Source organism: Pseudophryne corroboree, chromosome 6 (assembly GCF_028390025.1).
Source record: "Pseudophryne corroboree isolate aPseCor3 chromosome 6, aPseCor3.hap2, whole genome shotgun sequence".
NCBI classification, from domain to species: Eukaryota; Metazoa; Chordata; class Amphibia; order Anura; family Myobatrachidae; genus Pseudophryne; species Pseudophryne corroboree.
The window spans coordinates 165,163,388-165,190,444 of record NC_086449.1 but is presented as its reverse complement, the minus strand read 5'-3'; positions in this window follow the sequence as shown (position 1 = coordinate 165,190,444).

Here is a 27,057-nt window from a genome sequence, read left to right as displayed (position 1 = left end):
TACTGTAGGTTGTCATGAGAAAAGGATCCAGCCACAGAACTGGGCGCAGTAATGATTAGTCTCCAGAACATCACAGACGCCATATTTCTGGAGACCTGCGTACAGGGGCGGATACAGGGCCGGAGCTTCCACTAGACAGCTTTAGGCAGCTGCCTAGGGGCGCCAGGACCTGAGGGGGTGGCCTGTTACAGCTGCATTAAAAAGGTAGCGTGGTCCTACCTCTCACAACTGCCGCAATCCCCACAGCACTCGTATCTACAGTAGTCATGACTGCCAAGCTCCTGTATTGCAGGGTGACATGCGGTGCTGCTCTTCATTCCAGGCTCTTTCACAGACTACTCAGTCCCATCTCTACATCGCAGCCTGCAGGTGAGATGGCTACGCAGTGCACTGTCTGCATTTGATAAGGAAAGAGGGGGAGAGCAGCAGTCTTGGGGGGCGGGAGCTGAGATGAGCCACAGGCATGCACACTATCTGGGGTGGATGAGCAGCAGAATGCAAACAGATGGTAGAGGGGATAGAACAGAAGACATTTAAAAGAGTAGGGGAAGGGGGGTGGGTGTGAGCAGCAGGAATCCACACACAGACTATGGAGATGGGGAGAAGAGAGCAGCCATGCAACAGACTGGGGTTCGGGGAGGGCATCAGTATGCTTTTCACCTGAAGGCCGGTTAGGGGGAAGGGGCAGTAGGCAGAACTTTTGCCTAGGGTGCCGAGAAACCTTGCACCGGCCCTGGGCGGATTGGGAACAAAAAGCGGCCCTGGAAAAAAATTGTACTAGTGGCCCACTTGGGCAGCACCAGAGGTGTAAGGTCTAGCCATGGGCCATGGCAGCAGCACCCTCCCCCCAAGACTTTCCAGATAGTGGGCATGTCCAGCATCAAGGGGGTAGTTAAAAATAAATAAAATTAAATGTTATGAGCATATTATATGATACACCTTCAGAATTTAGGAAACTATATCATTCTTTAGAAATATATATTTTCTTGCTTATTACACCAACCGCGTATCCCAATCACTATTCACTCAATCTTATATGTCAGCCAAGCAGGCAGACAGAACATACACTAGATCAGTGATTCTCAAACTCGGTCCTCAGGACCCCACACAGTGCATGTTTTGCAGGTAACCCAGTAAATGCACAGGTGTATTAATTACTCACTGACACATTTTAAAAGGTCCACAGGTGGAGCTAATTATGTTACTTGTGATTCTGTGAGGATACCTTCAAAACATGCACCGTGTGGGGTCCTGAGGACCGAGTTTGAGAACCTGTGCACTAGATCATCTGCAATCACAGGCTAAGTAGCAAAGTAATTTTCATATATGCAAATTGTTTGGCATCTTATTCATTATGTCTATAAATAGGACCACATGTCCTTAAACAAAACAGGCCCCACTGGTGCGTCGGCCCACCGGGAATCATCCCTGTAGACCCTATGGCCAATGCGCCTCTGCCTGCGTATCTGCAGAAGACTCTGGTACAATGCCACAGCAAACTGCATTGTGTAGAGGAGGGGGCACACCCCGGTTTCCGCACATGGTCCCCCTCTACTGTTAAAATGCCCCTGCAAGACCCCTTGCATGGACATGATCTGATGAATTTGACAGAATACTCGTACTAGCATCTAGTGATGATACTGATAGTCATAATAATAATCATAAAAATTATATTTCTTAATATATAGCACCACCATATAACACAAGGCTGTACAGAGAATAAAAGTGATCTTTATTATATAGCTCAAATATACTTTTGTTACTGATTTTATAAAACATAATAAACTATTAAATCCATATCATTACAGTACAGAAAAATCTCTGGAGAATGATGTGCCACAAAGCATAGAAAAAGCAAGATTTGGCCACATTTCTGGTACAGTATATATCCCATAGGCCCTCATTCCGAGTTGATCGCTCGCTAGCTACTTTTAGCAGCCATGCAAACGCATAGTCACCGCCCACGGGGGAGTGTATTTTCGCTTTGCAAGTGTGCGAATGCGTCTGCAGCCAAGTGGGACGAAAAAGTTTTTGCAGTTTCTGAGTAGCTCTGGACTTACTCAGCCCTTGCGATCACTTCAGTCTTTTTGGTCCCACAATTGACGTCAGACACCCGCACAGCAAATGCCTGGATATGCCTGCGTTTTTCCAAACACACTGAAAACAGTCAGATGCCACCCACAAACGCCCTCTTCCTGTCAATCTCCTTGCAATCGGCTGTGCGAATGGAATCGTCGCTAGAAGCAGTGCAAAACAACGATGCTCTTTGTACCCGTACGCCGCGCGTGTGCATTGCACCCCATACGCATGCGTAGTTTTGCCATTTTTTTAAATGATCGCTACGCAGCGAACATCGGCAGCTAGCGATCAACTCAGAATGACCCCCAAAGTTGTGTCCCCTGGAAATATGATCTAATCTTTCCTATGTGTCAGGAAGTTTTATGCCTGATGGCTATCCAAGAGCTTACATGGATCAGGAGCTCACTGAGATGTAGATGGGGAATTATATTATATAGCTAGATACAGATGAGTCACATGACATAAGCATGGTTTTTACTATGATTCATTTATTATAAACTGCAAATATGTTCCAGCCATTAGCCATTAGATAGATCATCTATTTCTGTGAGAGGTGCAGTGTAAGTATTGTACAAGAAGTGCAGACAACATTCTTATTTAAGCAGTGCTATAATCCTCCCATTGCTCTATTTAAAAAAATGCATCAATAAGAATTATTTTTATCAACAAATCACCTATCATTAAAATCTTGCCGGGCCAGTCTCTTGAGATTTGCGAAATGCTGGACCATACAAGAAAGTTCAAATATACTTGGTTAAAAAACATAATCTCCTATATATTAGCCCTGTGACTCTGTGGCTGCATTTCTAACGCTGGGTGGAGTCACAGACCTGGGCGGACTTAGCAGCTCCTGCCCTGTCCCAGTGTCAGCACAGCACACACCAATAGCAGAAGGGAGCACCAGCCAGAGATTCCACCCACCATTCCCTGCCACAAGCCAGCAGCGCACTGACGCCCCACACTGCCAGGTAAGCATGGCCACCTAGCCAGGCGCACCCCACACCACCCTTCCCCTGCAAACACCCACCTTCCCCACCACGGCGGGACACACACCCGCAACCGAGGCCGCCGCTAACCTCTTTAAAATTGCAGACGCGGCCACACACTCACAACTAAACGCCCTCCACACCCCGGCCGCACACACCGCTCCCCCCTCCCCACTACCGCTGCACACACTGGCCGGCGGTGGAGGGAGCAGAGGCCGCTGCGGATGTATGACCCGGGGATCGGGGCCGGTGGTGGGGAGAGCAGAGGCCGCTGCGGCTGTGTGTCGCGGGGATCGGAGCCGGCGGTGCGGGGGAGCAGAGGCCGCTGCGGCTGTGTGACGCGGGGATCGGAGCCGGCGGTGCGGGGGAGCAGAGGCCGCTGCGGCTGTGTGCCGCGGGGATCGGAGCCGGCGGTGCGGGGGAGCAGAGGCCGCTGCGGCTGTGTGCCGCGGGGATTGGAGCCGGCGGTGCGGGGGAGCAGAGGCCGCTGCGGCTGTGTGCCGCAGGGATCGGATCCGGCGGTGGGGGGAGCAGAGCATCCAGCCACCGATGCCACAGACGGGACACACTGCCCGGGAGCCCACTGACACCCGCACCCCACACCCCTCCCTCTGCACCAGCCTGTCGCCTGTTCCCACATGCAGCCACTGACACGCTGCCCGGGACCCGCCATCCGCAACACGGGGTAACACTGCCCATAGCCGTATATGCGGCATCACCCTGACATCGCGCCGCACCTGACTCTGTACCAGCGTTATCTCTCTCACCGCTGCTGCCTCCGACCCCACGAATCTGTCTGTTTCCAAACTTCCAGCAGGGTCGTCGGGTCCGAGCCAGCAGCAGCGACAGAGATAGCGCTGGTACAGAGTCAGGTGTGGCGTGCTGTCAGGGTGATGCTGCATGTACAGCTATGGCCTGTGTTACTGTTACCCCGTGTTGTGCAGACAGCGCCCCCACTCACCCACTTGCGTATGACGTGCCCCCCATATCACCCATCCTACCACTTGCACCAAGCCCCACTCGCACCCTGTCCATCACAAGGGGGGAAACAAGTAGCAGCCTCATGGCCCCACACATACCAACACCTATCACCACATACACTGCAACCACTTCTACCTTACACACACTTCTAACAATGCGCACGCACCCTCCACTTCACTTTCCCCTCCCCCCCTACACACACACTCTCACCCTCCACAATCCTACCAACACGCACGCACCCTCCACTTCACTTTCCCCTCCCCCCAACACACACACACACACACACTCACCCTCCACACTCCTACCAACACGCACGCACCCTCCACTTCACTTTCCCCTCCCCCCAACACACTCACCCTCCACACTCCTACCAACACGCACGCACCCTCCACTTCACTTTCCCCTCCCCCTAACACACACACACACTCACCCTCCACACTCCTACCAACACGCACGCACCCTCCACTTCACTTTCCCCTCCCCCTAACACACACACACACACACTCACCCTCCACACTCCTACCAACACGCACGCACCCTCCACTTCACTTTCCCCTCCCCCCTACACACACACACACCCTCCACACGCCCGCACCCTCCACTTTCCCCTCCCCCCATACACACGCACACACTCACCCTCCACACTCCTACTAACACGCCCGCACCCTCCACTTCACTTTCCCCTCCCCCCAACACACACACACACACACACTCACCCTCCACACTCCTACCAACACGCACGCACCCTCCACTTCACTTTCCCCTCCCCCCTACACACACACACACCCTCCACACGCCCACACCCTCCACTTTCCCCTCCCCCCCTACACATGCACACACTCACCCTCCACACTCCTACTAACACGCCCGCACCCTCCACTTCACTTTCCCCTCCCCCCAACACACACACACACTCACCCTCCACACTCCTACCAACACGCACGCACCCTCCACTTCACTTTCCCCTCCCCCCAACCACACACACTCACCCTCCACACTCCTACCAACACGCCCGCACCCTCCACTTCACTTTCCCCTCCCCCCTACACATACACACACACACGCCCACACCCTCCACTTTCCCCTCCCCCCTACACATGCACACACTCACCCTCCACACTCCTAACAACACGGCCGCACCCTCCACTCCTCCCCCCACGCACACACTCACCCTCCATACTCCTAACAACACGCACACACCCTCCACTGCCCTTTCCCCTCCCTTCCCCCCCCCACACACAAAAACCCTCCACCATCCAACCACCCATCCTATGTGGACCTCCTCCGCCCATGCCAACTTTAAACCCTCTCACCCATCCCCCTGCCACCCAACTCCATCCCACACTACACCTCCTATCACCACCACCATCCCTCACCCCTACGCAAAAACATATACAGGCAGTGACCCCTCTCCACACACTTGCCCAAGGACCATAAATCATTACCCACAGCATTTCATAAAACCACACGCCAAACTACGTACCCTTCACAAAAAACACTCCACCACACACATTCCCTTCAACACCCTCCACAATCCAGCCACACACCACCCTAACCCTATCGCACACCCACCGCCCTCCCTCTGCACCCAACTAATTCAGTCAAACCATTAAAACACCAGCTACCCCACAAGACTACCCCCATAGCCTAAAGCCACTAATACGCCAATTCTAACTCCAACATCTGCTAACATAACACACCTCTACCCCCAACAAACACCCTAACACCACATCCACTTCACCTTGCCACACACATAAACAATTCCCCCACCGCTACCACAAAAACACAATAGACGCACCCTCCAAACACACCATTCCACCACAACTTCACCATCTACTATTCTACTCCTTCACTTTTCTGTTGAGTTTACCGGGGCGTAGCCCCTTACGACGGTGTGAAGAGCGCCCATAGGGTGCGATGAATCACCTAGTAATAATAATAATAATAATAATAATAAATTGAAGAAAAAAGATGGATTAACATATAAAGAAGGTCATTGCTGTCTTTAATTAGCTGACAAGCTATTATGTTTCACATTATTGCAGAAAGGATAGTATCGGGATCCCAGCACTTGGGATGCTGGCAGTCAGAATACTGAATACTGACAGTGGCATCCCGACGCGCAGGATCCCGACACCTACTGGGTGAGTATGCTACCTCTAATCTCTAACCTTCCTTTTCCACAGCCTGACCCCCTCCCCCCCCTCCCCCCCCCTCTCAAGCCTAAAACTAACCCGCCTCGGAGGTGCCTCCCTCTGCTGCAGCCTAACCCTAACCCTCTCCGGTGGTGCCTAACCCCCCTCCATTCAGCTTAATCTAACCCCCCTCCACCACGGTTTACCTGTCAGCAGTCCGCCTGCGGTTTACCTGTCAGCAGTCCCGGCTTACTTACTTTCGGGATCCCAGGACTGGCATTGCGATCCATTTCAGAATCCCTTACAGACTTAGGGGGTCATTCTGACCCGATCGCATGCTGCAGTTTTCCGCAATGGTGCGATCGGGTCTGAACTGCGCATGCGCCACGACTGCAATGTGCAGGTGCGTCTCTTCCTGGTGACGGCCGTCGTCAGGGAGCGACAGAACTAACTAAGAAAGCGATCGCACCTGCGACTGCAAGAAGATTGTCAGGAAGAGGCAAGCCGGAGGCGTCAACTGACCGTTTTCAGGGAGTGTCCATCCAAAAGCAGGCATATCCAGCCATTTCGAGGGAAGGATCCTGATGTCAGCTCCATCCTGGATGATCGCAGCGGGCGAGGAAGCCCTGAGCTGTGCAGAAACTGCACAAACTTTTGTTTGTGCAGCTCTCTGCACAAGCGAGCGCAGCCTCACACAGCGATTCCCCCCTCCAATGTAGGCAGCGACTACCTGATCAAAGCAGTGCTAAAAGTAGCCTGCTAACGATCAGGTCGGAATGAGGGCCTTAGAGAGACATGTACTAAGCAGTGATAAAAGTGGAGAAGTGAGCCAGTGGAGAAGTTGCCCATGGCAACCAACAAGTCATTTTCAATGAAAAAATCATGAAAAACTCATGTTGGCATTGTGACCTGTCGACATTTTACATGTCGGTATTTTGACATGTAAAAAAAAATCGGATTTTGGTTACCTACCAGTAAATCCTTTTCTTGTAGTCCGCAGAGGATGCTGGGGTCCACATTAGTACCATGGGGTATAGACGGGTCCAGCAGGAGCAATTGGCACTTTAAGAGTTTGAGAGTGTGGGCTGGCTCCTCCCTCTATGCCCCTCCTACCAGACTCAGTCTTGAAACTGTGCCCGAGGAGACGGACATCTTCGAGAGAAGGATTTAACACAGATAGTGGCGAGATTCATACCAGCTCACACATACAAGGCACATCAAGCTAACTTAGCTTGAAAACTCAGCAACCGCTGAAACATTACTTACCAAGTAACAATGCAGTACTCACCTAAAACGAATTTGTACTGAACCAAATAACGATAGCAGGAAAACGATACGCTGGGCGGGCGCCCAGCATCCTCAACGGACTACGAGAAAAAGATTTACCGATAGGTAACCAAAATCCTATGTTCTCTTACATCCTAGAGGATGCTGGGGTCCACATTAGTACCATGGGGATGTACCAAAGCTCCCAGAACAGGAGGACGAGCGTGGAGGCTCCTGCAGAACTGATCAACTGAACTTCAGATCATCAGAGGCCAAAGTATCAAACTTTGCAAATGTGTTCGACCCAGACCAAGTTGCAGCTCGGCAAAGTTTTAAAGCCGAGACACCCCAGGCAGCCGCCCAGGAAGACACCACCTTATGAGTAGAGAGGGCCTTGACAGACGTAGGACACGGCAATCCAGCCGTAGAATACGCATGCTGGATAGTGAACCTGATCCAGCAAGAGATCGTCTGCTTAGGAGCAGGACACCCAATTTTATTGGGATCATACAGGACAAACAGAGAGTCCAATTTTCTGTGACGAGCAATCCTCTTCCCATAGATTTTCAGAGCCCTTACAACATCCAAGGACTTTGATGAAATTGAGGAGTCAGTAGCCACTGGCACCACAATAGGTTGGTTGATGTGAAATGCCAACACAACCTTCGGAAAGAAACTGCTGACATGTCCGGAGCTCAGCTCTATCTACGTGGAAGATCAAGTATGGGCTTTTACAGGACAAAGCCCCCAACTCCAACACACGTCTAGTAGAAGCTAAGGCCATCAACGTGACAGCCTTCCATGTAAGAAATTTTACCTCAACCTCCTGTAGAGGCTTGAACCAGTGTGATTGGAGGAACTGCAACACCACGTTAAGGTCCCAAGGCATCGTAGGTGGTACAAAGGGAGGTTGGATGTGCAGAGCTCCCTTCAAAAATGTCTAAACCTCAGGGAGGGCAGCCAATTGTTTCTGGAAGAAAATGGAAATGGCCGAAATCTAGACCTTCACAGATCCTAACCTCAGGCCCATATCCACACCGGCTTGTAGGAAGAGGAAAAACCGTCCCAGTTGAAACTCCACCACAGGAAATTTTTTGGACTCACACCAAGATACATATTTTTTTCAAATTCGATGGTAATGTTTAGACATTACTCCTTTCCTAGCCTGTATCAGGGTAGGAATAACCTTGTTCAGAATGCCCTTCCGAGCTAGTATCAGTTAAACCTCCATGCAGCAGGTCGTCCCGAAGAGGAAGAGGCCTCAGCTCTTCTTGCAGTAGATCCAGAAGATCTGCGTGCCAAGCCCTTCTTGGCCAGTCTGGATTAATGAGGATCACTTGAACTCTTGTTCTCCTTATGAGCTTTAGAACTCTTGGGATGAGTGGAAGTGGAGGAAACATGTACACCGACTAGAACACCCGCAGAGTCACTAGGGCGTCCACCGCCACTGCTTGCGTGTCCTTCGACCTGGAACAATACCGCCAAAGCTTCTTGTTGAGACGAGAGGCCATCATGTTGATCTGGGGTACGCCCCAAAGATCTGTTACCTCCTTGAACACCTCCGGATGGAGACCCCACTCCCCTGGATGGAGATTGTGTCTGCTGAGGAAGTCCGCTTCCCAGTTGTCTACTCCCGGAATGAAGATTGCTGACAGCACCAACGCATTTTTTTCTGCCCAGAGGATGATTCTTGTTACCTCTGACATTGCAGCTCTGCTCTTCATTTCGCCCTGTCGGTTTATGTGAGCCACTGTTGTCACATTGTACGACTGCACTTGAACGGCCCGATTTCTCAGAAGATGGGCCGCTTGAAGTAGACCGTTGTAGACGGCTCTTAGTTCCAGAATGTTTATTGGCAGGCCGGCTTCCAGACTTGACCACCTTCCTTGGAAGGTTTCCACTTGAGTGACTGTGCACCAGCCCCGGAGACTTGCATCCGTGGTTAGAAGGATCCAGTCCTGGATCCCGAACCTGCGGCCCTCCAGAAGGTGAGGCAGTTGCAGCCACCAGAGGAATGAAATCCTGGCCTTTGGTGACAGACGTATTCTCTGGTGCATGTGTATATGGGATCCGACCACTTGTCCAGGAGATCCAGTTGGAAGGACCAAGCGTGAAACCTCCCATACTGCAGGGCCTCGTAAGAAGCCACCATCTTTCCCAGAAGGCTAATGCACTGATGAACCGACACCCGGGTTGGCTTCAGGACATCCCGGACCATTGTTTGTATCACCAACGCTTTTTCCTCTGGAAGAAACACCCTCTGCACTTCCATGTCGAGGATCATTCCCAGAAAGGACAACCTCCTGGTTGGTTCCAAATGGGATTTTGGAAGATTCAGGATCCAGCCATGTTCCCTGAGAAGCTGGGTCATGAGAGCTATGGACCGTAACAGCTTCTCCTTGGACGATGCTTTTATCAGCAGATCGTCCAGAAATGGAATTATGTTCACCCCCTGTCTGCGGAGGAGAATCATAATTTCCGCCATCACCTTGGTGAATACCCTCGGTGCTGTGGAGAGGCCGAATGGAAGGGCCTGGAACTGAAAATAACAGTCCAACAGTGGAATCGAAGATAAGCTTGATGCGACAGCCAAATCGGAATGTGGAGGTATGCATCCTTGATATCCAGGAATACTAGGAATTCCCCCTCCTCCAGACCTGATATCACTGCCCTTAGAGACTCCATTTTGAACTTGAACTCCCTCAGAAAGAAGTTTAGTGATTTTAAGTTTAGAATGAGCCTGACCGAACCATCCGGTTTCGGTACCATGAAAAGGTTCGAATAGTAACCTTTGTTTTGCATATGAGGTGGTACTGGCACAATGACCTGTGCCTCCACCAACTTCTGGACGGCTTCTTGCAGGACAGTCCTGTCCACCAGCAGAGCTGGCAAGCCTGATTTGAAAAGTCGGTGAGGAGGGAGATTTCGAAATTCCAGCCTGTACCCCTGAGACACAATATCTTGCACCCAGGTGTCCAGGCCGGATGATACCCAGACGTGATTGAAATGCCTGAGTCTCACTCCCACCGGCCCCACCCCCGGGGCATGCAGTCCACCATCATGCGGAGGACTTTGGTGTACCTGAAGCAGGTTTCTGTTCCTGGGAACCCGCAGCCGCAGGTTTCTTGGACTTGGGCCAACCTCCCCGAAAGAAGGTGTTGGACAGCTTGGCCTTTCTGGTCTTGGTAGACCGAAAGGGCTGTGATGTAGCTGAAGAAAAGGGTTTCTTCAGAGCAGGTGTAGCTGAGGGAAGAAAAGTTGACTTACCAGCCTTAGCCGTGGAGATCCACACATCTAACACTTCCCCAAAGAGAGCCTGACTTGTGTAGGGTAGGGTCTCCACACTTCTCCTGGATTCCACATCGGCAGACCACTGGCGCAACCACAGTCCTCGACAAGCTGATACAGACATGGAAGAAATTCCCACAGCCATGAAACCCAGGTCTTTCATGGATTCTACCAGAAATCCTGCCGAATCCTGAATGTTACGTAAAAACAATTCAACGTCACATTTCTACATAGTATCCAAGTCTTCAAGTAACGTGCCTGACCACTGTACTATAGCTTTGGCAATCCAAGCACTGGCAATAGTGGGACGTAGTATTGCCCCAGAAGCTGTGTACATGGATTTGAGCGTATTATCAATTTTACGATCAGCCGGCTATTTCAAGGGGGTAGATCCTGGAACAGGTAAAACCACCTTTTTTGAAAGTCTGGATACTGACGCGTCAAAAATAGGCGGGTTTTCCCATTTTTTCCTATCCTCTACCAGGAAAGGAAATGCTACCAGAACCCTTTTAGGTATCTGAAATTTTTTATCAGGGTTTTCCCAAGCCTTTTCAAAAATAGCATTTAATTCCTTTGACGCAGGGAAGGTTAGCGAGGCTTTCTTATTTTCAGGGAACTAAGCCTCCTCAACCTGCTCGGGTGTTGTATCAGCAATATTCAACACATCCCTAATAGCCTCTATCATCAACTGCACCCCTTTTGCAAGAGATGCTGCCCCCCGCAACACATCCCCATCACCGTCTGCAGTGTCAGAATCGGTATCGGTATCATCCTGCATGATCGGCGCAAGAGCACGTTTATGTGAATATACAGCGGGGAACCCTGATGTACCAGAACTGGACCAGGCTGCCATACAGTTCTGTAAAACCTTAGTTACAGATTCATTTTGTGCAACCCTATCATAGATTTGATAGAGGATAACCACTCAGGCTCCCTTGCTGGAATCTGTGCTAAACCAGAGCAACCCTGATTACATGGAATGGGATCATCCTGAGAGGACATATCCTCTGCAGCATATGACACAGAGTCCCTGGACATTGCTTAATGGAGACCACAGACACTCTACTCACACACAGGGGAGGACAGAGTTTCACCCCCAAGAATGGCAAGAGAGACACAGATTGGAGCCAACCCACACACAGCGCTTTTAATATAAAGGGAGACCCCCTATCAGCACTAACTGTGCACCTTAATAGGTTACACAGTCGTTTTGCAGCCTCCTCCCTCTTCTACAACCCCCTGGTACCATGAGAGATAGCTGGAGTTGCTTTGGAGGGACTTGCTCTTTCTGGACAGCACTGTGCAGGCAGGAATATGGTGCTGAACGCTGCTGGGTCCGCTCTGAGGAGAAGCTCCGTCCCCAAAATGGCGCTGTCTTCCCGCTCTTCCTAGGATTATGCTGGCCTGAGGAGTTATGCTGGCTGAGATCCTGGGACCCCGACAGGCTGTATGACCAGTGTAGAGTGTAGGCGCTGGCTCAGGGTACCCCTCACAGCACCGCACTATGTACCGCTGAGCCTCCGGAGCACAGTTAATACTGTGCTCCTACCCTGATGCCGCCATCTTCACACCGGCCCCCCGCTTGCTAGGGGGGTCGGTGACTCACTCGCCACTGATCTTCAGCTCTGTAAGGAGGTGGCGACATGCTGCTGGGGTGAGCGATCCCCTGTGGCGGGGAACGATCTATCCACTCAGGAGCTCAGTGTCCTGTCAGCGGAGACAGTGGCTCAGACCCCGCAGGGTGGACACTACTCCACCCTTAGTCCCACGAAGCAGGGAGGCTGTTGCCAGCAGCCACCCTGTAAAATAATAAATTCTAAAATAAACTTTATTAGAGAAACTCTGGAGAGCTCCCCTAGCTGTGACCGGCTCCTACGGCCACATTTTCTAAACTGAGTCTGGTAGGAAGGGCATAGAGGGAGGAGCCAGCCCACACTCTCAAACTCTTAAAGTGCCAATGGCTCCTGTGGACCCGTCTATACCCCATGGTACTAATGTGGACCCCAGCATCCTCTAGGACATAAGAGAAACAATGAAAAACTTATGTCTGCATTTTGACCTGTCGACATTTCACACGTCGGTATTTTGACCTTGTCGGTATTTTAAATGTCAGTATTTTGTCCGTGTCGGGATTTTGACCATCGGTCAATTGCTGTCGGGATTTCGACCATCGGGATTTTGATTGTAGGTATTTCATACTGATCCTGTTGGGAGCTGTAAATTATTGTGATCACTCTAGTGCCTGGGCTGGCAATAGTAACACAGGTGCTGTAGGGTGAATTGGGCCAGACACAATTGCCTTGCTGGCCAAATCCGTTATGGCCGCTACCTGGTATCACTAATGCCTAATATTTAAAAGAATATACCTTGTTATGAAAACGAATTTGTAATAATAATAATTTGTTATGTTGTTGTGAAATACTGCTGATGGGATATTAGATATAGGAAGCTGCAGTAATAGAGGGCATTCCCCTGGAATCTAATGGGAGAGCTGATTATCGATCAGAAGCTTATATATGCTGATATATTATGCTAAATACAGATCTAACTGTGCATATTAGCAGCTCCATCTAAGTGCATGAGGATATAATATGTACAAGTGCATGAGGATATAATATGTACAAGTGCAAGTGCATGAGGATATAATATGTACAAGTGCATGAGGATATACGTAAATGTTCAGGTTGATGTAATCAGCGGTGACGCTCAATAGCTGTAACATCCACAAACTAGTAAGAGAGCTAGCTAACATTGCACATCTGACTATGGGGGTCATTCCGAGTTGTTCGCTCGCTAGCAGTTTTTAGCAGCCGTGCAAACGCTATGCCGCCTCCCAATGGGAGTGTATTTTTGCTTAGCAGAAGTGCGAATGAAAGGATCGCAGAGCAGCGGCAAAGTTTTTTTGTGCAGTTTTAGAGTAGCTCAATACCTATTCAGCGCTTGCGATCACTTCAGACTATTCAGTTCCTGTTTTGACGTCACAAACACGCCCTGCGTTCGCCCAGCCACGCCTGCGTTTTTCCTGGCATGCCTGCGTTTTTTCGAACACTCCCTGAAAACGGTCAGTTGACACCCAGAAACGCCCATTTAATGTCAATCACTCTGCGGTCAGCAGTGCTACTGAAAAGCTTCGCTAGACCCTGTGTGAAACTACATTGGCCGTTGTAAAAGTACGTCGCGCGTGCGCATTGCGCCGCATAGGCATGCGCAGAAGTGCCATATTTTTGCCTCATCGCTGCACAGCGAACTAATGCAGCTTGCGATTAATTCGGAATGACCCCCTATAAGTCCTTATCTCACATAGCTGCTAGCAATAAAGACAATGTAACAAGCAGCTTACTAATTTTGTGAGAATTTAACTAGAAGCTTATATATGCCGATATAACATTCCCAATATTCATATAACTGTGCGCATTAGCAGCTCCATTTAACTGCCCGAGAGTATAATAAAGAATTAATTTACACATGTAGATGTAACCAGTGGTGATACCCAATAACTGCACCATTTGTAAATGAGCAAGAGTCAGCTAACACTATACATTCAATTATAAGCTTTTACCTCACATAGCTACTAGCAATAAAGATAACATAATAGCAGCTTAATAAGTATGTGAGAATCCTGTCACAGGAGATACACCCAGTGACTTTGCCTAATAGATACATTTTGTTTACTTGTGAGTGATGTAGCTACTGCTGAAAGTTACATTTATATTCATCTGCAACAAATGAAGCTATTGCTGAGAGAAGGATGTGATAAGCAGCATGAAATAGTACAATCGCTGTATTAGTGATGAGCGGATTCGGTTTTACTCGGTTCACAAAACGGCATCTTATTGGATATCCAAAACACGTGACATCCGTGAGCCAATAAGATGCCGTTTTGAGAACCGAGCAAAACCGAATCCGCTCATCACTACTGTAGATATGATTAAAACACTATCTAATACCTCATTCACACTGCCACAAAATCCCGGGATATTGCCGGGGCGAGCACTGCCGACACGGGTCATCAAGACAGTGTGAACGGGGGTATGTGCATCTTCCCGGGTCTATTGGACGGGACTTGCACCCGTGTGTTTTGGAGGGTTATTCCCGTGTATTACACGGATAGCCGCCAGTGTGAACGGTGCGACCCAGGTTTTTTTTACCCGTGTTTGGAAAAAATTAGCTGATTGGGGAATTAGATCATGTGACATCTGCTGACATCCTTTTACTGCTGGAGAGAGGAGAGGAAACATGGCTGCTCACTGGAGGGATGAGGAAGTACGGGAGCTGCTGGCTATCAGAGACGAGGAAGAGATCAAAAAGCAGATCACTGGCACTGTAAAGGATGCCACAGTGTATTATAATATATATAAAATCCTGAGTTCCCGGGGCATTAAGAAATCCCAGCAGCAGGTAGTAAACAAGTTAAAAGCACTTAGAAAACAGTACTCAAAAGTGCATGATCATAACCGCACAAAGAGTGGGGCTGCCCGAATGGACTGGGCATTCTATGAACAGTGCAATATTGTATATGGAAACTCTGCCCTGGCCAATCCTATTTCGCTGTCCTCATCTAGCAGCTTTGCTGACATGTGCATCATCACCTGTGGTTATTGATGACTCGTCTTCCTCTGCTGGGACAGAAGACAGCATGAACATATCTATGGACCTATTTCTTGAGTCCCAAACCATCGGTGCCTTCATGTTCACCATTGCCTCACCAGACGTCAATGCCTCAAGCTGCTGCAGAGCCTCACCCGATGCCAGTGCCTCAACTGACACCAGCTACGGAGACCCTAGGCTTACATTCCAACAATGTAATACTTTGTCACAACAGTAATTTTTAACAAAAAAATATGTTTTTTAAGTAAAATAAACAAACATCATTACATATCTGTTGCAGCGTGAAGCTAGTGTGCAAGAGGGAAGAGGCCTCAAGCACATATAAGCCTCAAACACTGTTTTTTTATTTGGCACCAATGTGCAGGTGTTCTATATGCACTCGTCCGCCATCTGTAACCTCCCAGGCGGCAGGACTGCATATGATATACCATATGCATTACTTTTGCTTCAGAAGGCATTGCGATGCCATATATCTATAGTGCAGCAGGCGCAATTTGCATGCTCCGAGGGAATGCTGACGGGAGCACGCATCGCATGGCCACCCAATTGTTTTTTCTCATACGTCCCAGAGGATGCTGGGGTGACATCAAGACCATGGGGTATAGACGGGATCCACAGGAGACATGGGCACTCTAAAGACTTTTCATTGGGTGTGAACTGGCTCCTCCCTCTATGCCCCTCCTCCTGACCTCAGTTTTAGAAATGTGCCCAGGTCGACTGGATGCACTCTGAGGAGCTCTACTGAGTTTCTCTGAAAAGACTTATGTTAGGTTTTTTATTTTCGGGTAGATCTGCTGGCATCAGACTCCCTGCTTCGTGGGACTGAGGGGGCAGAAGTAGGAACCAAGGGGGTCATTCCGAGTTGTTCGCTCGCAAGGCGATTTTAGCAGAGTTGCTCACGCTAAGCCGCCGCCTACTGGGAGTGAATCTTAGCATCTTAAAATTGCGAACGAAGTAATCGCAATATTGCGATTACACACCTCGTAGCAGTTTCTGAGTAGCTTCAGACTTACTCGGCATCTGCGATCAGTTCAGTGCTTGTCGTTCCTGGTTTGACGTCACAAACACACCCAGCGTTCGCCCAGACACTCCTCCGTTTCTCCGGCCACTCCTGCGTTTTTTCCGGAAACGGTAGCATTTTTTCCCACACGCCCATAAAACGCCCTGTTTCCGCCCAGTAACACCCATTTCCTGTCAATCACATTACGATCGCCAGACCGATGAAAAAGCCGTGAGTAAAATTACTAAGTGCATAGCAAATTTACTTGGCGCAGTCGCAGTGCGAACATTGCGCATGCGCATTAAGCGGAAAATCGCTGCGATGCGAAGATTTTTACCGAGCGAACAACTCGGAATGAGGGCCCAACTTCCTAAAGAGTTTCATGGCTCTGCTTCTGGCTGACAGGACACCATTAGCTCCTGAAGGGAACTGAACGCTAGCCGTGCCTAGATGCTCACTCCCACAGCATGCCGTCACCCCCCTCACAGAGCCAGAAGTCAGAAGACAAAGTGATGGCTAAAGGTACAGCGCGGCTGGCGGGGGCGCAGCGCGCCATGTTGCCCACACATACACAGGCACTGCAGGGTGTGGGGGAGCGCCCTGGGCAGCATGAAACCTATGGAAACTGGCATAAATAAGGAGCATAAGTTGCTGAGGCACAGTCCTACCCCCATCAGTATATAAAATTACCTCATAAAAGCTGAGGAGAAACACTCCATTGAAGAGTGGAGCTTCCTCCTCAGTCAGCCAGCACACTGCTCAGCGCCATTTTCTCTCTCTCCTCAGGCTGCAGAGACAACACTGATCCTCATCCACTACTGAACAAGTATCAGGGTGCAAAACAGGGGGGCCACAGTGAATTTGGTGCTATTTAATTGTGTGATTAACATTATAAAAGAGCTGAATGTCAGTGGGCATTTTGTGTTCACAGACATTGTGTTACTGGCACTGGGTTGTGAACTGGCAAAATCCTATCTGTGTCCCTCTGACAGATTTTATTGTGGGTCTGTCCCCTATAAATCCTGGAGTGTCTGTGCTGTGGTTCTGCACGTGTGTGACATGTCTGTGGCAGGGAACTCTGTGGAGACATGTTAGGGGCACAGAGGTGTAATATGACACCAAGAGCCTGACTGGGTGAAAGGTTACATGATAGTGTGAATCATATTAGTAAGAGGTTGGACTGAATCTCATACAGAAAATTTAAATAATCTGTTGAAGATGTGATTTTTAATAGTTCTGCCTTTCATCCACAGGGAATTTTCTGGGTCACATACAAATTTGCACAAGTAGTACAAACTGATACCGACACAGACTCTGATTCCTGTGTCGACACTAGTGATTCCAGGGGGATAGGTCCTAAGTTAGCAAAAAAGCATTCAAAACATGTTTTAGCTATAAAGGAGGTGTTAGAAGTTATGAAGCCCCCTCTTTTACCACAAGGAGAGGGTTTACTTTAGTAAAGAAGTAATGTAATTTTCCCTCCACCTCAGGTCTGATTTAACCTGAAAAGAAATTTCTGATTCCCAAAAGGATATCAGGCAGCTTACCTTTTCTCAAAAAAGGTGGGAGTCACCCCGCATTTTAGACAGGGCCCTGTCATAAAAGAGAAAAGGTGTTTCTCCCTGCGCCTGGAATGGCTTCACTTAAGGAGCCGACAGACCGCAAGTGAGTGAGGTGATCTATTGATGTGGCCAACGGGACACTACTCAGGTCTACCATTGTCTGTGCGTGGGTGAGTAGTGCTATTGAAAAGTGGTCAGAAAACTTGTCATTAGACATTGACACAATAGATGGAGACGAGATACTCCTAACGTTAGGTCATATCAAAGACGCTGCTGCGTACGTACTAGAAACCATGAAATATATTGGTCTCTTGGGATCAAGAACCGCTACCATGGCAGTATCGGCTCGGAGGGCGTTGTGGATTCGCCAGTGGAATGCTGATGCAGATTCCAAAAGAAATATGGAGGCTCTCCCGTATAAAGGTGAGGCCTTGTTTGGTGATGGGCTGGATGCGTTAGTCTCGGCGCAACAGCCCATCACCCAACAAATACAAAAAGGCCGGTAGGGGAAGGGGAAAAGAAAAGAAATCCGCAGCATCTCCCGCCCACCCCTGCTTCTGCCAAATCTGCAGCATAATGCTGGGGCTCCCTTGCGGGAGTGCGCTCGGGTGGGAGCACGTCTGAAACTTTTCAGCCAAATCTGGATTCAATCTGGCCTGGACCAATGGGTCTTACAAATAGTGTCCCATGGGTACAAACTAGAGTTTCAAGACGCACCCCCATGCCGATTTTTCAAATCGACCTTGCCAGCTTCTCTTCCGGGAAGAGAGGTAGTAACAGCGGCAATTCAAAAATTATGTCAGGATCAAGTCATTGTCCTGGTACCCTTGGCACAGCAAGGAGAAGGTTTTTATTCAAGCTTCTTCGTAGTTCCGAAGCCGGACGGCTCGGTCAGTCCGATTTTAAACCTGAAAAATCTGAATCTCTACCTGAAAAGGTACAAGTTCAAGATGGAATCCCTGAGGGTAGTGATTTCCAGTCTGGAGGAGGGGGACTTCATGGTGTCAGTAGACATAAAGGATGCTTACTTGCATGTTCCCCTTTATCCTCCTCACCAAACTTATCTGAGATTCGCAGTACAGGATTGCCATTACCAGTTCCAGACGTTGACGTTCGGACTCTCCACGGCACCGAGGGTATTCACCAAGGTGATGGCGGAGATGATGGTCCTCCTTCGTTAAAAAGGAGTCTATATAATTCCTTATCTGGATGATCTCCTGATAAAAGCGAGATCCAGGGAACAGTTGGTGCAGAACATCGCACTCTCCCTGTCAATACTCCAACAACACAGTTGGATCATGAATTTTCCAAAGTCGCAGTTAGAACCGACAACAAGATTGTCCTTTTTAGGGATGATTCTGGACACAGAAGTACAGAGAGTATTTGTTCCAGTGGAAAAAGCTCTGGAAATTCAGAAAATGGTCAAACAAATATTGAAACCAACAAGGATGTCGATCCATCAATGCATTCGGTTGTTGGGGAAAATGGTAGCGGCCTACGAGGCCATACAGTTTGGCCAATTTCATGCCAGAGTATTCCAGTGGGACCTGTTGGACATGTGGTCCGGATCCCACCTACACATGCACTGTAAAATAATCCTGTCCCCCAAAGCCAGGATTTTGCTTTTGTGGTGGCTACACAGTTCTCACCTACTAGAGGGACTCAGGTTTGGGATTCATGACTGGGTCCTAATAACCACGGATGCAAGTCTCTGAGGCTGGGGAGCTGTCACACAGGGGGAAAGCTTCCAAGGAAAATGGTCAAGTCAGGAAGCCTGCCTTCACATAAACGTTCTGGAGTTGAGAGCCATTTACAACGGCCTTCTACAAGTGGTACATCTTCAAGATCCCGTGCAGATCCAGTCGGACAATGTAACAGCAGTCGCGTACATAAACAGGCAAGGCGGAACGAAAAGCAGAGCGGAAATGGCAGAGGTGACAATGATTCTCCTCTGGGCAGATAGACATGTTAGAGCTCTGTCAGCAATTTTCATTCCGGAAGTGGACAACTGGGAAGCAGACTTCCTCAGCAGACACGATCTCCATCCAGGAGAGTGGGGCCTCCACCAATAAGTCTTCGCAGAGGTGACGAGTCTTTGGGGAGTTCCTCAAGTAGACATGATGGCATCTCGTCTAAACAAGAAGCTTCAGAGATATTGTTCCAGGTCGAGAGACCCTCAAGCAATGGCAGTGAATACACTGGTGACCCAGTGGGTGTTTCGGTCGGTATGATTCCAAAAGTTCTCAAAATAATAAGAAGAACAAGAGTTTGAGCAATCTTCATTGCCCCAGACTGGTCAAGGAGGGCTTGGTATCCAGATCTTCAGAAGTTGCTCATAGAAGATCCTCGGCCTCTTCCTCCTTGAGAGGACTTACTACAGCAGGGGCCGTGTGTGTATCAAGACTTACCACAGCTATGTTTGATGGCATGGCTGTTGAGCGTCTGATCTTAACCCGAAAGGGTATTCCTAAGGAAGTCATCCCCACTCTTATTCAGGCCAGGAAAGGAGTAACGTCTAAACATATTTGGAGAAACCGTGTTTGGAGAAAATATGTGTCTTGGTATGAATCCAAGAAGGCTCCTACGGAAGAGTTTGAGTTGGGATGTTTTCTCCATTTTCTGCAGGCTGGTGTGGATGCGGGCCTTAGATTGGGGTCAATAAAGGTCCAGATATCGGCCTTATCAGTTTTCTTTCAAAAACAATTGGCTTCCTTTCCAGAAGTTCAGACGTTCGTGAAAGGAGTTCTGCACATCCAGCCTCCATTTGTGCCTCCTGTGGCACCATGGGACCTTAATGTGGTGTTGCAGTTCCTTCAATCAGATTGGTTTGAACCTCTGCAGGAGATAGAATTGAAGTTTCTCACTTGGAAAGTGGTGATGCTTTTGGCCTTGGCATCCGCAAGGCGGATGTATGAGTTGGGGGCCTTGTCTCACAAGAGCCCTTACCTGATCTTCCATGAAGATAGGGCAGAGTTAAGAACTCGTCAACAATTTTTTCCAAAGGTGGTTTCGTCCTTCCACATAAACCAACCTATTGTGGTGCCAGTAGCTACTGACACTTTCACTGAGTCACAGTCTCTAGATGTGGTTAGAGCTTTGAAGATTTATGTCGCAAGAGCAGCTCGGTTACGGAAAACAGAGGCTCTGTTTGTCCTGTATGCTCCCAACAAGATTAGGTGTCCTGCTTCTAAGCAGACTATTGCGCGATGGATCAGAGGGACAATTTAGCACACTCATTCTATGGCAGGCTTGCCGGTACCGAAGTCGGTGAAGGCCCATTCTACTAGGAAAGTGGGCTCATCCTGGGCGGCTGCCCGGGGCGTTTTGGCTTTACAACTTTGCCGAGCAGCTACTTGGTCAGGGTCAAACACATTTGCTAAATTTTATAAGTTTGACACCTTGGCCGATGAGGACCTCAAGTTTGGTCAATCGGTGCTACAGGGTCATCCGCACTCTCCCGCCCATACTGGAGCTTTAGTATAGACCCCATGGTCTTGATGTCGTCCCCAGCATCCTCTAGGACGTATGAGAAAATAGGATTTTGATAACCTACCGGTAAATCCTTTTCTCCTAGTCCGTAAAGGATGCTGGGCGCCCGTCCCAGTGCGTACTTTACCTGCAGTTTAGTTATTACAGTTACCCAAGTTGTGTTATCTTGGTTTCAGCATGTTGCTGCAATTAGTTCATGAATGTTGGCGTGTGTTATGTTGAATGCCATGTGTGCGGCATGGTTGAGGGTGTGAGTTGGTAAATATCTCACCAGTAGTTAAGTAATTCCTTTCCTCAAAATGTCAGTCTCCCTGGGCACAGTTCCTACAACTGAGCTCTGGAGGAGGGGCATAGAGGGAGGAGCCAGTTCACACCCAATGAAAAGTCTTTAGAGTGCCCATGTCTCCTGCGGATCCCGTCTATACCCCATGGTCTTGATGTCGTCCCCAGCATCCTCTACGGACTAGGAGAATAGGATTTACCGGTAGGTTATCAAAATCCTATTTTCTTGACACCAGACATAGTATAAAGTTGTATATTGTTGACCCTAATGTGTTCTGTTTGTTTTTCACATTTCTAGTTTATAATGTCCTAAAACGTAAAAAGAAGCCTACAATGGTGGAACAAGCCATAAAAGCCATGACCAGCATAATGTTCGAATAGATGAAGGAAATGGATCTGTCTATGCAGGCACAAGAAAATCAATGTCAACAGCTCTTTTTTGACAATAAGCGTGAGCTCCAGAGATTTTTTCTGTCAGAAATAGTGGGTATGCATGAGCATATAAACAGGGAAAATAGAGAAACACAAATGGTTTTCCTTGATCAGCTTTTAACAAGGGTTCAATGGCATGCATACCCAGTAGCGGATCTTGCCACGGGCAAGCAGGACTTTTGCCCGGGGCGCCGCCTTCCGTAGGGCGCTGGCGCCATCCGGAGGGCGCTGCACCGTGGCAAGATCCGCCACTGCTGCCCGCTGTGTCCCCCGTCCGCTGCCGTCCCCGTCCGGCTCCTGTGAAGGGAACTAGACGCTATGCGTCTAGTTTCCCTTCGTGGAGAGTAACTTTGCTGAGCGGTGCGCGATGACGTCATCGCGCACCGCACAGCAAAGGTCCTCTCCACGAAGGGAACTAGATGCATAGCATCTAGTTTCCCTTCGTGGAGAGGACCTTTTGCTGTGCGGTGCGCGATGACGTCATCGCGCACCGCACAGCAAAGGTCCTCTCCACGAAGGGAACTAGATGCATAGCATCTAGTTTCCCTTCGTGGAGAGGACCTTTTGCTGTGCGGTGCGCGATGACGTCATCGCGCACCGCTCAGCATTCAAGCGGCGCTAGCAATGTACAGGGGGCGTAATTGACCACGCCCTCTGTATTAGGTCACGCCCCTTTTCCTGCCCGGGGCGCAGAGCGCCCTTGAACCGGCCCTGTGCATACCCTCCATCTCCACCACAGGCTCCATACAACCATGCGGGTAGTTACAGAGGGCAACAGCATTTCTTCCCCCCATACCCAGGAAGCATTGTGCCACCAAACCCAGGAAGCATGGCGCCACAGAACACACATCATTCTCCACAAATTCCTCCACATTGCCCTGAGTACCCATCTGTTCCGCAGATTTCTGAGTACCCCGCCGGTGCCCATAAGCCTGAGTACACCCATTACCAACAGTTGTAGATCTTTATAGAGTAGGTGGTGTTTCAATGTTGTTGTTCTGTCTTTGTCTTTGGCTCTATAGATAGATAGATTTTTAAAAACCTTTGTTCTTATTGCGCAGGTACAGTTGCATACCTGACAATTTTTCTGATCGTTTATTTTTGATACCATTTGTGTATGGGTACAAATATTTATATAATGTACATACCTTTTTTGAATGCAAAGCAGTATTAATGTACATATGAATAAATATTTACACAAACATTTAAACCTTTGTTCCTTTTTATTAACAAATTAAACTTGTCTGCTCGTCTGGATTAGAGATGATAGGTTGGCGGTGAAGGTGTTGCAAATTTCTTCTGCACAGGCGTTTGTTCCCTCATACGTATCCGACTGTGCAGAATGCTCAGCTTCTTGAGAGTCCACTACTTCCCACTCAAGTATAAACTTCTGTTTTTGTAATTCACAAATATTGTACAAAATACAGCATGCAGCAACCACATGAGGCATAAAACTGGTATCGATGTCATTTTGCTTCATTAAACACCGCCAACGTCCTTTCAGTCGGCCAAAGGCATTTTCGACCACCATATGAGCAGAGCTAAGGGTATGGGTGAAGCGAATTTGTTCCACAGTAAGTTGATGGTGCTGAGTGAAACCTTTCATTAACCATCGACGCAATGGGTAAGCCGCATCCCCGATTATGTGTACTGGTATCTCCACCCCATCAATGGTCTTTTATTTCTGATTTAAAATATAACAATTTGAATATGTAAGCATTCACACAAGTAAAACAATGATATTGATTGTACACACTAGACGATATTGTGAACAATATCGCTCCGAACGCTGTTTATGAGCTAAATTGTTAACAATATCTCCTAGTGTGTATGGGACTTAAGAAAAGTGTATATATATATATATATATATATATATATATATATACACACACACACACACACACCTCTCTAGGAAACAACCAGCTGTTCAGCTTATCCTCTGCAATTAGGTACAGATCTGGATTTGCCAGAACTCTGGCATCATGGGAACGACCAGGCCACCCAATAAACACATCTGTGAAACTATAAAAAGTGTTTAGCTTTGTATGTTTTACAAATCACAACAAAAAAGATAGTTTTACATTTTAAAATACAGATTATTACTATAAGTATTATTATTATAATAAACATTTATTTATATGGCGCCACAAGGGATCCGCAGCGACCATTACACAGTATATACTCAACATAACCAAGTGAGCAAACAAGAAGACAGCACTTACAGTTCAAGACAATATAGGACAGGTATAGAAAACCAGGGGTTAGGTGCCATCAAAGGGAGTATGGAGTAGAAAAGGAAAGGCACATGAGGAAAGAAGGCGCTGCTCTTGTGAGCTTACAATGATGCTTACCAATACTTGTGGTCAACCACGGCCTGCAGAATTATAGAGTGCCAGCCTTTGCGGTTGTAGTAATCCGCAGGATTGACATTGGGGGCAATGATAGGGATGTGTGTCCCATCTATGGCTCCTGTGCACTGTGGATATCTACGTTTCTGGAAGCCAGTGATGGTGTCATCTAAGCCTTGTCCTTGTGGCATGGAGATGAAACGACTGTAAAGTGTTTTTAGCAAAGCCTCTGTGACCTCATGCACTAAAATGCAAACCGTGGATCTCGCTATGCCAAATAAGCAGCCGATTGTGCGGTATTCGCCAGGGGTAGCATACCACCACAACACTATCGCTAGTCTCCTATTTGCTGGGTTTTCTGAGGTTTGTGGTCTGACGAGAAAGTGCAGGAGTGATAAGGTCAAGCACATATTGAAATGTCAAGCGTGACATGCGGAAGTGTGCCATCCACTGATCGTTCTCATAAGCTTCCATGGTAGACCAGAAAGCATCTCCCTGCCTGCGGTCTCTACTCCATATTCGTTGGCTACTCGCTGTGGTCAATCTCAATATGGAGGAAATGCTGGCCATCATTAAAGATCTCCTCCTGCGCAAATAATGACATCGAGCACGCTCTCTCTCAGCCATAAATTGCGCCCTTCTCCTCTGGAAATGACACTGTGTAAAGGGCCCCACAGACATGCTGATCAGCCACCGAGCTGCCCGACGGCGGATACGGCCGACGGGCGACCCGGCGGTGGGGGGGCAGTGACGGGGGGAGTGAAGTTTCTTCACTTCCCCCATCACGCGGCTCCATTGAAGTGCAGGAAAATATGGACGAGATCGTCCATATTGGCCTGCATGTACAGCCGACGGGGGACCAGCGATGAACGAGCGCGGGGCCGCGCATCGTTCATCGCTGGAGCCTCCACACTGAAAGATATGAACGAGTTCTCGTTCATTTATGAGCGAGATCGTTCATATCTTTCAAACAAATCGGCATGTGTGTAGGGCCTACAAGGTAGCACAGTGTTAGCAGCTGCACCAAGCTCTCATTTGCTGTATGAAACAACACAATCAGGCAATAAACCAGGAACTCTGGGCTACACAGTTGTATCTCGTCGGCCATGATTACAGCAATGCAGTGTGCAGTCCCCACCCACCTATTTGTGTTCACAAAGTCCACTTTAAATGACATCATCTTTGCCAGCCAATCAAAACTGTTCTTTTCATTCCTCACACTTCTTGCCAGGGCAGACCACTGTGTCAGTGTGAACGGTACCAACTCGGGAATTTCCCGGGTCATTGATGCACTGTGAATGGGGTGATTCTGAGCTGAGATGTTCTGTGAAGGTTTTAACAACACTGGATTTTTGCAGGGGCGGCAATGTGAACATGGTATTAGAGTCATTTATATGTATAGAGGGACCAAATAATTGGTATATAGCTGCTAGCAATAAAGACAATACATAAGCAGTTTACCAATTGGATGTGAATCCAGGTATTGTATACATATTTAGTGATTCTATCTAACAGCAATTAATACAAATATTGCTGTAAATTACATCCTAATAAAAGTCCATACATAAAAGTCCCAGCTAATACACATGAACCTATTATAGCAATATATTTAACGACTCTGTTCAGCAATAGCAAATACTTAATGTAACTACTGTTGAAGGATTGACACATCAAGTAAATCCACTAATCACTCCCAAGCTGCTCTACGATAGGTGTATTTGAAGAGTACTTACAGGTCCCATTGGCAGAGTACCTATAATTATGGTCTCTAGCTAGGGGTCTTACAAAAACAAGTTATACATGGGAATGAGCTCAATACAATATGATATGGAAGTAAATCACTAATATACTCCTGTTAGAATCACACAGTTTACAGCATTGTAATATAAGAATAATTTCTGCAAACCAAAACGAGGACTATTTAGATACTGAATATTAGTGGACCAATTTTATTCTCTACTGGTATACTCTTTGTAGATCATTGCATAACTCACTTTGAAAGCTCTTATTTATAGTAAGATATATTCAAATAAAATATACTAATAGAGATTTGACACAGGTAGCTAGCCTTTGGTTTTATAACTCACTTTATTAAGTAATCTACTCACGGTGTATAGGAAGTGCATTTTTTGGTGTACTGTATCGTTCTATTTCGAGTTTGGACAGTTTTAATATATCTATTAAAAGTTAAATTTTAAAATATCTTATGTGCGCCAACAAAGAGACATTCTCTCTCCTTTTTTCTGTACAACATAATTTGTCTCTGGTAGCACCTCCGAGCATCCAGTAACAAGTGGATGATCTTCTGACGGATATAAGATGGGGTTTTCCTTTCATGTTAATACTAATAATTATTTAGTTGGTGCAGAGTGTATCCTATCCCCCCATCCCTGTTATGCTCTGGCCACATCCGGACCATAGGTCATTGTCATAGAGTTAACTGCAGTGCTCCCAGGTGGTCTATCTCCTGACCAGAGGCATAGCAAAAAGCTGTGACACAGATATATGCTATGGCGTCCAATCCTCCAGTACAGAAATGTGTCACAGGACTGGGAGTAGCCAGCATGTGGGGATGAGATTCAGCATGTGTACAGGAAGGGC